The sequence below is a fragment of the Cyprinus carpio genome, chromosome B4 (assembly GCF_018340385.1).
Source record: "Cyprinus carpio isolate SPL01 chromosome B4, ASM1834038v1, whole genome shotgun sequence".
Lineage (NCBI taxonomy): Eukaryota > Metazoa > Chordata > Actinopteri > Cypriniformes > Cyprinidae > Cyprinus > Cyprinus carpio.
Window position 1 is genome coordinate 5,088,525 of NC_056600.1, and position 15,174 is coordinate 5,103,698.

Genomic DNA, 15,174 nt, shown 5'->3' on the forward strand with positions numbered 1-15,174 from the left:
GAATGTATTTAAACTTAAAAAAATGTTAAATGTTAAGGAAAAACTTAAAATAAGTTTAGTTTTGAGTACTAATTAAAGGTAAATTAAAAAAGAGAAGCAAAATTGCTGAAATTTAACATAAATCTAATGTGAAATATTAATGAATAATATCAATATATCAATAAATAATAAACCAATAAATATATAAAAGTTAAACAATATTAAAATAACATTAGTTCATGCACTTCACATTTAAAATATAAATATATTAGCAAAATCTGATTCATTAATGCAAAATCTAATTTACGTTCTCAAAATAAAATGAATATATTTATGAAATACAATCCACAAAGTTGTTTACTCTGATTGATCTGATTTTTACATTTTTGAAATACCCAAAAATCAATTAATAAATGTAAAAACATTAAAAAGTTTTCGATTTGAATCGATGTGATTATTTTTTTTTTTAATAGATTAATTTTATTTTGTAAATGTTTATTAGTTTGCTTATTTTACAAATTTGTTATCTAGTAAAAAGTGTTAAACAGCCTGCCACTAGTACTCACTCATGATGAACAAATATCAGCTTCGGATCTAAAAGTACAAGATAAAAACAGACCAACAATAAAGTTTGCATTCAAACGGCCTCAGATTCCCCTCTAACTCTACTTCACCCAAAATAAACTATTTAAAATGCACTGCACATTAAAATAACTGTTACTACCTACTTCTCTGATGTACAGTGTCTCTCCTTTAGCATTGCACTGAATAGTTATATCTGTGATAAAGAAGCTGCTTCTGAAGGACAAACATCAACAACCTATTTACCTACCTGAATGTCCCCAAAGCATCTGTCACACACAATCCCAGCAGCCATTTCACCTCTGCCCTGAATCACAATGCTGGGTGAACAGATCAGAAAAAAAGAGGACAGGCGTGACTATCATAGGCCTCGAATCTGGAAATGAACACAAGCCTGCAGCAACGTCTGGCCCAAATGACCTCCTCCAAACAAATTGACTGTTCACATTGTTTGAAGCACTGGTGAGATGAGCAGCAATAAAGGATTCTTCTGGTTATAATGAGCATCTACTCGCCGTCACGCGACACTCACTCACAGGCAGGAAATGAAGTCACATTACACAGCTTATCATTACAGCTCGGTACAGTACACTAATTGGTCAGCTTTTTCTCTTGTAAATCAGTGACACCCACTTTAAATCATCTTCTCCAGGAAGACGTAAACATGCCATACTTGGCACTTCATAATTGTAGGGCACACCAGGTTTTCCAAGCCGCTTGAATGGAGATCAACGTTAACGCCCCACCCCGATAACGGCTGACTGGAGAGACGTGTGCGATTAACATCTCTCAAGAGCAGAGCCATTTGAAAGGCTAAAGTGAGGCAAGTAGCAAACACTTATTGAAAATGCTAAGCTAGGTATGATGGATTCAGAGTGGGCGACCAGTAAAATTTCACACCATGGTAATTATGTGTTGATAAAGAGGCTGGAACCCATGTCAAGTAACTTTGCAAGCATGCATAATGAACAGATTATCTCAAGGAACTTTAAGGGACAGTTCAGCCAAAAATGAAAATTGTCTTCATTTACTTTTTACATCATTTATTTTTCGGGTTGAACACAAAAGTAGATATATTGAAGAATGTTATTAGCCAGAGAGCTGACGGTAGCCATTGACTTTCACAGTATGGAAATAAATACTATGAAAAAAAAAAAGTAACTATAACCTTTAATGGGACATGCAAAATTTAGAAAACATGGCTTTCTTTCACTGTTTCCTACTTTTAATGGAAAGTTCCTAAAGATAGCTCAAAATGCCACTTGTTTTCATTAGATGAGTTCATTATGCTAATTAGCATATTAATGACATAATTATGTCGTATTTGCATTCTGTCTAGTGTCAGTCCTTTATATTTGCTATTCTTCTACTCTCACATACAGCCAAATTTCTGATAAAACTGTTTTCTTATTTATTTCTGTTGTCAGGCATTGGGATGAATATCTACTGATTTATAATCGAGGTGCTGTCTCACAAAACCACCATACGCATAAGATAAAGACAATGGCTGTGCTGTAATTTTAGCTGTATTTACATGTAAAATGTCATTTAGAGAAAAGGTTAGAAGCAACAGAAAGTTCTCAACGATAAAATCTAGCGATAAAGTCGCAAAACTGTCAACACTTCTCTTTTTAACACAAAAGAACACAAAAGAAGATATTTTAATTTCATTTTTGTCCATGCAAAGAATATCCCTGAGGTTTGATGTTGTTTTGGTCCCCTTTGACTTTCATTATATGGGCTAAAATACCCTTCAAAATACCTTCTTTTATGTTCCACAGAATAAACTCAAGCCTTTGGTTTGGAACGACATGAGTGAATGATGACATGAATTTCATTTTTTATGATTAACTATTACTTTAAGATGGCTTACTCACAAATTGCATACATGTGAATAATAATACATTTGCATGTCTTGCTACCAAGGGCATAAGGATGATCTGAAAAGTGGGTGGGAACATCTTAGACATGAATATTAATAAGGGGCATGACATTCAATAAAACAGCTGCTTCTTGGTTTCTAAAGCTGTATTTTTACATGCCTGGCCACAATTTCTTTCCATTGCACCACCACCAATCAAAATGTTATGATTATTTACCAAAATATAGGTGAAACATTCCACCAGAAACTGGCTTTGTATGTTCTGGGAGTCTGGAAAATAGCCTCCTTTACTACAGTCATTTAGAACAAAGTTTTCAGTTTCGTAATTCACACTGCATTTATCATTTGGATTCTGAAACTGTGTTTTTACAATTTCCTTCCATTGCACTGCTACCAAACGAAATATCATGATTATTTACCAAAAAGTAGGGGAAACATTCTACCAAAACTAGATTTTTAGCCTTTGGGAGTCTAAAAAAAAGGCCCTTTACTGTCTAGGCCAGACAGTGGCCAATTGTGCTTTTAGGGGTCACAATTTTAAAATTCATCTTAACCTACTTTAAGTAGCCTATTATTCATTCAGTCATTTTTTACCATGTCATGTATTGCTGCAATTCTAGAAGTAATCAATAACAGTTTCAACTAAAATGAATGTTTCATCATGTTTCATTTATTTGACAAATACTTTTGTATTGTAGTGTCAGAGGCAACATTTTTGAGGGGGCACGAGTGAAGGGGGGCTCTCAAGCTTGTCATGTGACACACAGCAGCCACAAACTGATATAGGCTTGTGTACCTATTGAAAAAAACAAAACAAAAACAATAAAGCCATCACAGAAAATTGTAATGGTTTCCACAACAAATAACATTACAAACATTACAAACCATTAACTTTTAACCATTAAAATGGTTTTCTGTATTGTGTTTTGGGACATATTCCATTAGGATTTATTGGTTTTAACAAGCCACCAGAAGGCAACAAATTACCAGTAGAGACCAACAGGGTCCATTACAGTTTCCAGTAAAACCAATACAAGTCCCATTATAACCAGTAAAACCACAAAACATCCAATAATGTCTACTATTTTTTTTCAGCATGGGTTTCATAATTTTTTTTATTTTCATTCAAAATATATCATGAAATTTCTCGATTCTCAAATATGTGCAAGTAAATTCATTTAGCACCTTTATAGATTATGTTAGTTCTCTAGTAAAGTAGCCTAATGGTGTAATCTATTAATTTAAAAATCTGTCTTTTTACTTAAGCTCCAGATATGAGGGTCATACCATAAAATATTTTTTATACGACTGACTTTTTTAGTTAATGTGAATTTAGTTTCCTACAGTCATTTAATACAAAGTTTTCAGTTCGTAATTCACGCTGCAGTTATCATTTGCAGGATCAAATCACTTTAACTTCTGAAAGCGTGAGTAAACATTGGTATAGCAATGTTATTAGCCCATTTATTTTAGCAAGGAGGCACAATTCCAATTCCCGTCATCTACCCTTGAGATATCATGGCGCCCGGTTGTTTATGAGCTCACCCAATCTCCTGCAAAGTGGCAATGTGAGAGATTCGTGCAGATGGCAATGAACTGTGTGCTTTGCCGCAATGAGAAGAGAGAAGGATGCAATCTCTGGAATGATGGCTGACTACGGCGCTGCCCAATATGCTTCACTTCGGTTAAATTTACAGCCTCTCTGTCTTCCACGTACGGCTTGCCCACAATTTCTATCCTCTCTGCTCAGTTCTTACCCTCCCTCCCTCTTCCCTGCTCTGAGACGTCCTTGGGAGCAAGTGTACTTTTATATTTCTCCAGAGATGTTTTTAAATATACCACTGTCATCGTTGGTCTGCCAATAATACCATTTTTACCTGTTCATCTATCACTGGTGACATTGCAAGTGGAGGATCTGCATTTTGTTGTAAAAGCAGAAAGGTCTGCAGACGCCGAGCATGTCAGGAGTTATCAAGATGAATCAAGGCTTTTCGAGTCTAAGTGCTCTATTGGGGAGTCAAATGGGACGTCTGTGCTAGAACAGGACACCTGGATACTTACATCTGTCCACAAGCAAAACCTAAAATAGACACAAACAAGAGTAAAAGTGTTAGCATTAGGGCTGGGAATCGCCAACTATAACAGTAACGTAATTACTGCATGACAGTATCATAAATGGATTGCGATTGCAACTGCGGCAAATGTGCAAAGTGTATCGTGAGAAGAATAATTATGATATATGATGATACTGGCAATAAAATAAACTAAAATAAAAATTTACATTTAATTATCTGTGCAAAGGATACCAAGAAAAAATGTAGGAGGACTTGAAGTATTAATGCAATATAGTGAGAAAAAGAATAATAATGTATGTTCATACTGGGGAAAAAATAAATAAAAGGATAAAATAATAACATTTTAAAAATGAAAGTAAATATAACTTTAAATAGGCATTTGCTTATAAAAATGTCCTCAAAAAAATATAAAATATAGTAATAACTTAAGTATTGATGCAATACGGTGAGAAGAAGAATCATGATACAAGATTTTACTGCCTAAAAATAAAATAAACATAAAATTACATTTAACTTTAAAATTAAATATGCATTTGCTTATCTTTGCAAAGAATGCAGAAAGACTTTTAGGATTATAAGGGCAAGAAATAAATTCAAATAAAAAATATCAATTAATTATAAAATAAATAAATATTAATGACATTAAATTAAAATGTTAAAATTAAATAGACATTCACTTATCTGTGCAAAGTATGCCAAAAGACACACTGCATGTTATATATATAAAATACACACCATATAACATAAAACAATTATTTTTAAATTTTATTATGTGCTGATATTATGTACCTGTAATATTATTTATAAATATATCGATTTATTTTCTTTTATAGGAACAAACAGAGCAAAATCAACATCTTACATGTATTTCTGGCTAGGACTGAACATCCAGTGAGGTGGATGCCCTCTCCAATCCTTTGGGGAATAAAAACGACACCCCGCTAACCTCCCAGCATCACCTAAATTTGTGTACATTTTAGAGGGCCAACGCTAACAACATTTGCCGTCATAATTTCACGGCAAAAGGCACAAAAGAGGCAATTACTTGCATTGTGAAAATGACTTACACTGTTGAATCACAGAGTGTTAGCAGGCCTCATTTATCAAAACAGGAGACACGTTCCAGTGTGCTGTGCCAGTGAAGAAATTTGTGTCACTGAAGCACTGCAGTAACCGTCAGTCCCCCGGGACGACATCTCATGGGAGGGCACGCTTTCTCTGCCCGATGAGCAATGTCGACCTTTCACGAAATGCACAACAAGACTTCTAAATGGCATTTAAAGGCAGTTGAACCCAGAATGAATGGCCAGAAATCGTTCCCACCACCACATTTTGTCCTTTAACACTTAACATTGTTTTGCAAGGAGATTAAGAGAGTGGCCCCCGGAGCAGCCCCCTTAGAATGAATCACGGACAAGAGAAGCCTTTTCAGAGAGCCCCGCTTTCAAAGTCATCACATCTATGTTTCATAAACCTGTGTTACATGACAGCACCGCTGCGTTTTTCCTCCTCGATTGTTCACCGCAGTCAATAGAGAACACCTACGAGCGCTTCTGATGAAAGCCACGCACCAAACTGAGAAACTCAAGGCTAAACACACATTTTAGTTCAAAAGGACCTGCCGTTCAATTAGGATCTTGGCAGAATACTCAAGAAAACCATTTCATTTTTCACTTGAGGTTATCGTAGCTGGGTTTTTTTTCATTGTTAATGCACCCCATATGCAGCCTGCTTTATAATTTATGATTATATACAGTAGGTTTATGTAGTATGACAGCTATTGTATTTAGCCTGAATTGAATTGAATGATTGTTGCTATTCCAACATTATACACATATCAGTATTTAATCTTAAACAAGGTGTCTTGTGTCTTGAAAAGTTAAAAAATAAATCCATCAATAAGGTGTTTTAAATTTAAACCTCTGCTTTCAGCCAACATATGAGTCCATAATCCATAGTAATGCTTCCTCCAGAGAAAAAGTCCATCCCCTGTTCTCCTCTTGCATCAAAATCCACCAATTTATTTGTTTTGGAGTTTGTTTTTTGCTTGTTAACAGTGTTTGATCTTTGCATATTTCTCTCCTAATTCAGGTGAAACAACTTTTTGACTAGAGAAAGCTATATTATGGATAGAGGACTGGGTGTTTTGGGTGACTTTAGCAATTCGCAAGCCTTTTCTAGTAGGTTGTACAAGTCTACAATCAAATTTTAAAAAGTTATGGTTCGGGTTGTTCTTTAACTGTAAGTTTACAGGCTTTTTTTTTTTGTTTTTGCCTGGTTTAGTGTTTGCAAGGACAAAAACTGTCAAACAGGAGCATGATTTGAAGTATAATTCATATCCATAGCATAAACAGAGTGGGACATGTTTACATGTCAAAATTTAAAACTCAATGTCAGACGTCTGTTCAAAACAATTTTATACATTAATCAGTAATTCAAGACTGTTAAATACATTTGAATATAAAACTTAATCATCATATTCATGCTTACAATTCGCTGCGGCTTCAGTGCATTACATTTTGAATACATCCTTGATCAGGCATATATATGAAATGCATTTAGTCACTCTTAATTTTGTGATTAATTACTGTAAATGCAAATTTTGTAAACGTTTTTATGATGCTCTGACTGCATTTACTCTTGTACCCAGCAAAGTGAAGTCATGTTTTAATCAGAAGTAACACATTATGTTTTAATTACCTGAGCAATGTAAATCTCGACAAACACCACAGCTTGCCTTGTTCAGAGAAAAGAGACAACTGTCACTTCCGTCACAGTCTGAATAATGCATTGAGTGTGGAGTATATGGACACTCTTATTCCTTATTCCACTGATGTGATCTCTCTTTCTCGTGCACATCACTCAAAGTCAATCAATCATAAAAAGTGGTACTACAGCACATGAAGAAGAATATTAAAATATCACTGCACTCTACTGTCACTTAATGTAGGATGGGTCAAAACAGGGCTTCTCAAATGGAATCCTTGCTTTAAGGAATAGTTCACCCACAAATTAAAATTTTTTCAAGTCATCCAAGATGTGAGTTTGTTTCTTCATTAAAACAGACCAATGGATCCTCTGCAGTGAATGGGTGCTGCCAGAATGAGAGTCCAAACAGCTGATAAAAACATCACAATAATCCACAAGTAATCCACACCACTTCAGACATTTTTAACTTTAAAATGTCACTTCTGGCCAAAATACAAGTCCATAATCCATAATAACACTTCCTCCAGTAAAAAAGTCCATTCCGCGTTCCATTGCCTCTCACATCAAAATTCACCAACATATATGTTTAGAATGCATTTGGACTGTTTTTGCTTGTAAACTGTGCTTTATCTGTGCATAAGTTTAATTCAAAGACAAAAAAAAGTTTGTTTCGAGATAACTTTTTCACTGGAGAAGGCAATATTTTGGATAGAGGAGTAATGGTTTGAAGTTAAAAACACATTATTGATGGGTTTGTTTTTTACAAAGTTTTCTCACTTCACAAGACATTAATTGATGGACTGGAGTGGTATGGATTACTTGTGGATTATTGTGATGTTTTTATCAGCTGTTTGGACTCTCATTCTGACGGCACCCATTCACTACAAAGGATCCAAATCTTTATTTCTGAACCATTCTTTTAGGGACTGCATATGAACATTTGTGACTGTATAAACCAACATAAACTAAAAAAAAAGTAATTCTAACACTCAGATTGTCACTGTTTGGCATCCTCAATGACATCATTTCCTGTTCACCAACTCAACAGACAAGCAGTTACCATGGCCGAGAGAGACAAAAATACAGTTTCTGTGTCTTCCCTGTGAGTCAGAGGTGAGCGTCTGGGGTAAACCGTTCTAAAGGAAAAGCATCTTTACAGCTAATTTGGATCAGTCTGCGCTTCCAAGAACAGTGCGATACTGATATCCTGAGCCCACATCATTTCTAAAAGCCCACCTGAGCTTACCAGACAAAATTAAGTTAGTTAGGCTACAGATTAAAACAATGCAATAACATCTTACTGTGATAACAGCTGCCTCCTGCCACAAAGTTGGACACTTTTTCTAGGTGTTCACTTCCAATAGAAAATGAGCCGCACACAAACATGACATGCAATGCACTGTAAACAATGAATAAAACATATGTATATGTTTAGTAAGAAAACCTTTAAGTAACTGAAGATGGAAGGGAAGTCCTTTTCTCTGATTAGCATGATGGAAACCACACACTGTCAGATTAATGCAGCGGCAAAAACAGTAAGGTTATTACTTGGCAGCGAGCGCCGTGCCACAAATCTCAATCAAATACACACCCAAAGCAGCAGATCTCCAACTGTGCATTGATATGCTTTTATATTCCAGTGGATAAATGCACTAGCACAGGAAACAAACGAGAAGAAACATAGCATTAGCAGGGTATTGAATTATGGCTTTCAATTCAGCGAGGTTAGGTCAGACTTGTGCATTGTTTTCATTTTCTATTACACATGAAGTATACTCTACTTTCCCAGGTTCAATAATTTTGCACATCAGTTAAAGGACAGGAAAGTTTAGTTGCATGGAAAAATTAAATAATTTGAATACTTTACCACTACAATGTGCCCAAAGAAAGCTAACTGAAGCTGACACATGAGTCATTTCACCTGAAGTGTGAGCGTAGCGCAGTCACAAGGTGCGTCACTCACTTATTAGCTGCCCGCTGTTGAAAATATATGTCTTGTGATCAGTCATCTTCCTCCTCGCACTTTGATTTTCCTTATCTTCTGCTGTGGGATGCTCAACAAAGCCTGTTGTGGCACTGTGCTGTTCTGAGGAGTAGAGATGAGCAATGCTGTGACAATATTATAGCACGACCACATCAAAAACACATAACTCAAAAACATGACAAGTACACGTATACCGAACCAAATACAATTTCAGATATTATAAGCTTTTATGATGAAATTTAATGCAATATTTTATATAAACCCCCAGGTTTTTATATTCTTTTGATATGCCAAAAAGGGTTTAGCATATATGAGCAAATTATTGTCTGTTATCTGTATTTAAATACACGTCTGACAACTAATTTGCATAATTCATACATAATTACTAATTATGCATTAATGAAAGTACTTCAATATATAAAACTGTGAAGAATGTACTAAATAAATATATTTAAAATAATATAAAAAGTATAATTAATAAAAAAGTATAATTTCATAACATGTATTAATTATAATATAATAAAATAAAGCATAAATTATATATAAAAATAGACATATATTATAATTCTTTTAATTAATAATAAAATAGGCTATTTAAAACATAAATAAACATTATTATATGATCATAATTTATAAATTATATTCATTAATGCATAATCAGTAATAAGTACGTAAGTATATAAAAACGTAAAATGTACTAAATAAATTTCATTATAGTACAAATAATGTAGAATATGTATAAAATTTCATTATACAATGTAAAAAATTATATTTGTAAAAATAGACTAAAATATAATAAAATAAAATAAAATATAAAATATAAGTAGTAATAAAATAGGTTGTTCATAACACATGACTAAATGAACATCTTATATGATGATAATTGTTAAACTATATTTAATAATGAATAATAAGTCTATCTATCTATCCATCCATCCATCCATCCATCCATCCATCCATCTATCTATCTGTCTGTCTGTCTGTCTTAGCAACGGCAAATGCACTTCTATACTTTATACTCAAAAACCCAAACTACAAACACAACCGCTCTATTCACCTATGCCTCTGATTTTTTACCCCAATAGTTTTTTTTTTTCCTAAAATGTTTTATTGTTTTATTTATATATTTTTTGTGTGATTATTTTAGGTTTGGCAGTCTCTCCAAAAACACTTCAGTGGAGGAGCCAATTAAAAAACACACACAACATCATCAACATTACTCGCACATTGCCCGCATGCTTATTGACATTCCGTTATGTAAACGCTTCATAAACTGCCCACTCAGTCAACAATTAGCCTTTGCTGAATCCCCAGCGCCTCTGAACACAGAAAGACTGGAGTCCTAGTCAAAGACTGACCTTGGCGCAGACGCGGGATCTATGAGCAATACTAATGTAAAGATGCACTCCAAAATAAATGAGCCAAACAAACCTAGTGTCTTATTCCCAGGCATGAAAAAGAAACCTTTGAACACAATGCTAACTGAATATATTTACCCTCTTTAGAACATCCGAATAATAAATATTACCCTCAGTTTTGCCGAGATGACAGATTCTTCAGTATGTGATTATATAGTGGTTTTAAAACAGGGAGAATGAGAAGACAATCTCCGTGATTGGCGTGTGATGGACAGAGTTAGAATGGGGAAGGCGGATCCGGCGCCATTCAGAATGATTAATGATGAAATATTACTCACTGATTTTTACTAAAGTGCTTGTTATTTTGCAAAACTGTGGAAATGGCAGATAGGAAAAATTGTCTTTGAAAATGACACATAATAGATGCAACATTTAGATCAAAATGACAAACTGGCGATTTAAAGAATGAATGATTATCCAAATTTTCATGCTTAAATCAAATATGTTGATTTCAAAAGTGACAATTTTTAGGAGAAATTACCCAGAAACTGTTATAAGCTTATTTCAAGAGAGTAACCACATATGTGACCCTGGACCACAAAACCAGTCATAAGGGTCAATTTCTTGAAATTGAGATTCATATACAGTATCATCTGAAAGCTGAATGAATAAGCTTTCCATTGATGTATGGTTTGTCAGGATAGGACAATATTTGGATACAAGAGATACAACTATTTGAAAATCTGGAATCTGAGGGAGCAAAAAAAATCTAAATATTGAGAAAATCACCTTTAAAGTTGTCCAAATGAAGTTCTTAGCAGTACATATTACTAATCAAAAATTATGTTTTGATATATTTACGGTAGGAAATTCTGTGGTCCAGGGTCACATATTTGGGGTCAGGCCAATTTATTTACTTATTTATTTTAAAGAAAGAATACATTTATTCATTAAGGATGCATTAAATAGATCGAAAGTGACAGTGAAGACATTACTAAGGATTGCTGTTTCAAATTAACACAGATTTTTTTCTATTCATTAAAGAATCTTGAAAAGGTTCCACAAAAATATTAAGCAGCACAAAAGTTTTCAGCATTCAAAATAAAAAGAAACAAAATCAGCACATTAGAATGGTTTCTGAGGGATCATATGAGCCTGAAGACTGGAGTAATGATGCTGAAAATTCAGCATTACATCACAAGAACGAAATAGATTTTTTAAATATATTAAAATAAAACATGGCTATTTTAAAGTGGGTGGATTGAGTGGGTAGATGGATGGATCGAAAACTCCACACTATGCTTTCTAAATACATAAAAAAAAAATTATATATATATATACTAAAACAAATATGAATTGTTTTTATATATATATATATATATATATATATATATATATTAATATAAAAATAAAATAATATATATATACTAAAACAAATATTAATTGTTTTATAAAATATTTGTAATAATAAAAATCAATATTATTTTGTAAAAATATAAAGGAAATTAATATAAAAATGTAATGATATATGTAGATTTAAAATAAATGTAAAAATTATAAGCAAATACTGTATATATAAAAAATAACAATTAAAAATAAAATAAATGTAGAAATGTAATAATAAATATAAAAATGTGAGAAAATGCAAAAATAATACTTGCAATGATTAATGTAGATTTAAAATAATCATGTAAAAATAGGGAAAATAAATATAAACAAATAAATATAACAATATTTCAAAAATAATAAATTAAATGATTACTTTTTTTCTTGATCAAATAGTGTAAATGCAATTTTGGTGAGCAAAACAGACTTAAAATTGTACTGACCCCAAACTTTTTGAATGGTAGTGTAAATGTGCAACTTTAAATGCATTGAAAATCATTTGGTTATGCTAAATGCATAAAAAATCAATCATATTGATCAGTTACTTTTATGAATACTGAAAAGGACATGCTGCCTTAATCTCAGTGGTGGTTACTACATTTCTACAAAACCAGGCCCAAACCGTCTAGTTACTAGCCTACAGTTGCAACCACTACACCACATATCATTGAAATTTGCATAGTAGTCTAAAATGAAACTGTTTACTCAGTCATTAGTCGACCTTGATAAATAGATTTAGACACCCGCATCAATTACACTGAACCCGCTAATCGCTTTACCCCGGGCCAGCAGTGTGGGCTAACGCCTGGGTCACGTTTCAAGCTCAGTGCTGCGTCTCGTGGATCTGCGGGTGCAAAGAGGGTCTCGGAAGAGCTTCCTCCAGGCTGTTCTTTTCCCAGATTCCCTTCTGTCACAGTAAATACCCAAAACTCGCCTCGTCGGCTGCTTAATCTCCCCGACAGCCCAGGCATGACATCCTTTCCCTCGGCTCCCGTTCCTGACATTCTGTCAAGCCGTCCGCTTGCTGTTTGCACAGCTCAGGAGTTTCAGCATTAGAAACTAACTCCCGTACACTGTCCTGTCTGGCTCTGTGTTTGAAAAAAAAAGAGAACGTCCCTGCCATGACCTTATTTAGCAGCTGCCGGCGTCCCATGTACTGCCACGTATCTACGACAGGCTGTGAAAAGGGCTTGTTTTGCCAACAAATAGCCTGCTGTTCCACCCAGCAACGTGAAGGCCCTGATCCCAGGCTGGGGCTCTTGGCAGACGGTCTGGCAACTTTCTCACCCGTTTCCAGTGCCTTTCTGATCAACATCGCTCCTTTGGCCGGGATACAGAGCCGCTGAGACCCTCTGCTTTCACGCACCGTTAGGCTGATCCCATAGATGTCCAGCTCTCTTATTCCTATGCTGTCCGCCGAGAGTCTTCTGGACTCATTCAGCCTTGAAAGGTACTGAGGACAGTCCAATGGGACTTGGGGTATATTGTTCTAACTGGACGATTTTTTTTCTTGTTCTTTTCTAATTCCGCTGATGTTTTTTTATTTTTTTTATTTGTTTTATTTATAAACAGTGCCGCACAACAAACTGGCAATGCTAATGTTCTGGGGAAATATTTTATGCCATTCGGAATAATTTCTGAATTTAATAAGAATGGTGGAAATAAATTACAAATAAAATACCAAAAACTGGAATCAATTGTTTTAAAAATACACACACACACACACACACACACACACACACACACACACACACACACACACACACACACACACACACACACACACACACACACACACACATATATATATATATATTTTTTTTCCTAATATCTGCATTTTAGTAGATATATTTAAAAATGTAAGAAACAAGTATAAATAATAAATGTAAGATAAATATATGTATAATATATTGTATATGTATATATGATTTCCAGCAAGTAGAATAGCAAAGCAAGTACTGAACCCTAGAAATGAAATTAGGTTTTTACAAATGCACCCTTAGATGCCCTCTGCAGTATGAGCGTATGTGCTATTTCTGGAGAGATCATGTGGGAATACGTGTCCCTGGTCACACTGACTGACAATATGAGACAATATCTTTGATCCTCCATCAGGACTCTCACGCACGGACACACGCAGGGCTTATAAGACATCTAACATTTCAAAGGGACACACACTTATGAGAATACAATTGCACTAAATTAAATGCAGCAGTTGTAAGTCTGTCCGTAGCATCCAGTAGCCAGGTAATAAGTTCCTCTCCGAGATGGATTTATTGCCCAATGTGACACAGCTATCTTGGATCTGAAATTATTTTATATAATGTCATTTCTTTTTTTCCTTTTCAGGACCACTTTTAATCAAGCAGACAAGCAGCGGAGTGTCAAAATTACTGCCAAGAGAAAGGACATTAAGAGGCTTTCTTCGGAAGGAGAAAGAAGAAGAAAATCAATATTCAAACACAAAATGAATCTGACTAGACTGTGAACTTCCCTTCAAATGGCGAAGGAAATGGGATATGAAAGATGACCTGCCATAAAAACCGATATCCCACAATGCCATCTGTCAGAGCTAAGGAAATAAGGACAACGACTAATGAAAGTTGAAGCTGGATTCAGCAGAGGTTTATATCAACAGAGAAAAACTTGACGGAGGTGGCTCTGCTGACTCAGTGGAACAGCAAAGCCCTGATTAGCTCTGCGCTACTTAAACACCGCTGGCCATGTGAGAAACAATTGATTCCACCAGAACTAATGGGGAACATGAACCTTTTTAGGGCTGCAGGTAATTAAACAAACTGGAAATCTATTTTTATGTAGGCCCATTTTGGATTATGACTTCAGAGTCTACATTTCTCTAGTCTGATGCTGCAATTGCACTAAACTCTCAACAACTTGTCCATTTAAAAGAGAAAGAAAAAAACCCCCGGCAAATTCCAAAGTCAAGCCTATTATCAAAGTGTAGAAAAATGCAGATTTAAACCAACCATTTCATGTTGCAGTAGTACTAAATGCTCAACCACTTGACCATTTAGAAGACGAAAGAACAAAATGCCAAATACCAAGGTCAAGCCTACTGTCAAAAAGGAGAAGATTGAAGATTTAAATGGAATATTTATAGTCTGTCTTATAATAAGATACTAAAAACTAAATTAAAGATTTGTTTTTAGATCATCAGATGTTCTCCACACCTCCCAAACCAAACTGTAAAGGCCCTGA

General features: G+C 34.6%; 1 long non-coding RNA gene across 2 annotated transcripts; it reads right to left on the reverse strand.

Moving 5' to 3' along the window:
- Positions 1-519: 519 nt before the first annotated feature.
- On the reverse strand, positions 520-13,400 carry LOC109085525. 2 transcript variants are annotated; one of them, XR_006154634.1, is made up of 4 exons: positions 12,735-13,400; positions 9,191-9,313; positions 4,321-4,523; positions 520-881 (listed from the first exon to the last, which is right to left on the reverse strand). It is a non-coding gene; the product is annotated as an uncharacterized LOC109085525 (long non-coding RNA). The 2 variants fall into 2 exon arrangements; XR_006154633.1 differs by lacking the exon at positions 520-881 and adding an exon at positions 2,260-3,239.
- Between the last annotated feature and the right edge of the window lie 1,774 nt (positions 13,401-15,174).